Source organism: Tupaia chinensis, unplaced genomic scaffold, assembly GCF_000334495.1.
Source record: "Tupaia chinensis unplaced genomic scaffold, TupChi_1.0 Scaffold000578_2, whole genome shotgun sequence".
Lineage (NCBI taxonomy): Eukaryota > Metazoa > Chordata > Mammalia > Scandentia > Tupaiidae > Tupaia > Tupaia belangeri.
Window position 1 is genome coordinate 5,026,526 of NW_006160094.1, and position 2,798 is coordinate 5,029,323.

Sequence of the window (2,798 nt, forward strand, 5' to 3'; positions counted from 1 at the left end):
AGGGTGTGTGCTTTGCCCTCGCCGTGTGGAAGAGCTTACACGCTGCCATGTGCAGTTATGTGGTTGAAGGTCCAGATCAGAAATGCTGTGTCCATGAGCCAGATTCTCAGGCTGAGAAGCCTTACTGGATGTGAGCCGGGCGACAGGGCCTCTGGCCAGCGGTGAGGAGCGGACAGCAGACAGTGTCCACTCCAGGTGGAAGGCAGTCAGCCACCATGGTGGAGGCCACCTGTTTTCTTAGCATTTCCCCTTGCCCCTGGGGTCACGTGTTTCCAAGGCCTAAGGGGGCGTGAAGCCTCTTACCTCCTTGCCGTGACATTTGAGGGCACAGTAAGGCCCCGTGGGCACCTCTGAGACGCAAGTGCCTCTGGGAAGGGCAATGCCACCAGTCCACATGCGGCCACCCGTGTGGCCTCGCCTTTGCCTCTGCCCCCGGGCCACAGCCTGCTGTCGGAAGCCAGGGGTGCAGTGCTCCCGGGGCGTTGTCCCCACCGTGCCATGGTGAGTGGGGAGGGCCACAGGTCTGTACCCATGCTGTGGCTGGCATCTGCTCAGGCTCCCCTTGGCAGTGGGCGAGGCAGCAGGGGCTCAGAGACACCCACACCCAGTGGACTCAGCTGCTCAGTGCTTTCTGGGCAGGTTGTCACTGGTCGTGACTCAGACCTGGAGGAGCCCTATGGGAAAGCTGGGTGACAAGCTGATCATTCCCTGGCCATGCCTGGGAGGGACAGCACCTCCATCACCAGAGCATGTCCGTGCACCCCGCTGTTCCCGGCCTGGCTGCATGGAGTGGCCTGGGAGCTTAAACGCACGGCGCTCGCTGTCTCCCCGACAGGCCCGGTGGGGTCCGGCTGAGGGATAGCCAGTGCCTGGAGTGTTAAACCTCCAGGGGTTCCTGGTGAGGACCCTGGTCAGAGCGACAGCTGCCAGCCGCTGCACCAGGGCCCCCTGGCACTCCAGGTAAACTGCAGGCGATAGCAGGAGCAGCTCCGGGGCCCCGTCGGGCAGAGCAGCCGTGCAGTCTCGCAGCTTCGCTGGCCCCTCCATGGCCCGTGGGATCCCTGTCAGGGCAGGGTGGCCCCTAACTGAAGCAGCGTCTGACTGCCTCGTCAATGCCTGCGTGTCCCCTGGCTCAGTTCCCATCAGGGCGCTCACGTGCTGGCAGGTCTGGGTGAGCTTTTCCATCAGGGGCTCTGACCGCGTGCGGGGAGAGCCGGTACTCGGCCGGGGCTAGGAAGATGGTCGACCCGAATGCCACCCCAAACTGAAATTTCCCCTCAACCCGACCCTGCACCTGTCAGAGGAAGCCCCTGCCTGCCTTTTGGCTTTCTGCGCCTCCCCTCAGTCCGAGACCGTCTTGCCCCCAGTGCTCAGAAGCAGGGCAGGCTCATACAGCCAATTCCCTGTGTTTTTGGGATTTTTTTTTTTCTTTTTGCTGCCTCATAATAAATTTCAAAGTAAGAAAAGTAGTGGGCAGATTAGACGGTTTTTAAAAGTTTATAAAAGAAAGTTGAGAAAAATGGCCAGTCAACATGAATAACCAGGTCAGCTTAATAAGTGATCAGAGAAACTCAAGTTGAAAAAAGGTCCACTTTTTTTTTTTTTGCCTATCCAGTTGGAGAATGTTTTTTTCAAAACATTCAAGGTGGATGCTGGCCAGTGTGAGGTGAAGTAGACACTGCTGGGGAAACCCACTGTTGTGGGCTTTGCGCGGGTCCTCACTAGTGTGTGGTGGGCGTCTCCTGGTGACTAATGACTGCAGATGATGTGACTTCAGCTGTGGGCTGTTTCCTCATGGAATAGCAGTCATTCACGGAGGGCCCATTTTCCCGCATTACAATTGCACAGTACTAGAAACAAATATCCCGAGTGGGGGATGGGTGAGAGAATCACTCAACAATCATAGAGTAGAAGGTAATCGGCCACTTAAAATCATGGTTTTTTGTTTTTTTTTTTTTGAGAGGTTTTTGCTATAGGGCATATGCGCTCGCCAGACAGACAGAGACAGAGAGAGAGAAAGCGAAAAATCACCCCCCAGGGGCAATGGCCACACCACAATCCCTTCTCCTCCATTCTTCTCTCGGGATCTTGGGCATGCACGCATGCGTGCCCGGCATGAGTTTAAGCTACCAGGTCCGGGACTCGAACCGCGGTTGACTACGTGGGAGTCCAGCGACATAGCCATTACGCTAACTGCTGGTCCCGTTAAAATCATGTTTTTGAAGGGCATTTTAAGGGTAAGAAAGGAGGTTAACATACTAAGGATGAAAATCAAATGCAAACCCATTGATTAAGACATAACCCTGTTCATTCATACATATCAACTAGAAAAAGAGATAGATAACTGTATCTGAAGCTAATAGACAGGTTATTTGTCTTTACACTTACATTTTCCAAAATTTTTGCAGCAAATATGATGTGTTTTATAGTCAGAAAAACAGTATTTTAAAAAAGAAAAAAAAGTTAAGGGAAGGGAATGTAATCATTTATTAAATTTAGACCTTTTAAAATGTAAAATAAAGCTTGCAAGGAGTGCTACCGATGAAAGCGCACCCTCGCAGCGAGCCCGTGAGTCGGTTGGGTAGATTGCCGAGAGGTTACTGATTTAAGAGAAAACACAGCACACCACTGTTGTGTGTATCCACGTGTTTTTGGTGGTTATAAAGAAACCACTCATTTTCTAAGCTGGTAGGTAATTGACTTGGGAGATTTCTGAAGGTGTCTAATTGGCACTACCTATTTTTTTTTTCTTTTCGGCATGCGTATGTTTTATAAGTGGGGAAAGCTTAAAATTCCTG

At 52.2% G+C, this 2,798-nt stretch overlaps 1 protein-coding gene across 1 annotated transcript in view; it reads left to right on the top strand.

Annotated features, from left to right (window-relative positions):
- The window catches only part of CCNY (cyclin Y), a gene marked incomplete at its 5' end in the record, with an annotated part of 54,104 nt that overhangs the window by 30,490 nt on the left and 20,816 nt on the right, over positions 1 to 2,798 (top strand).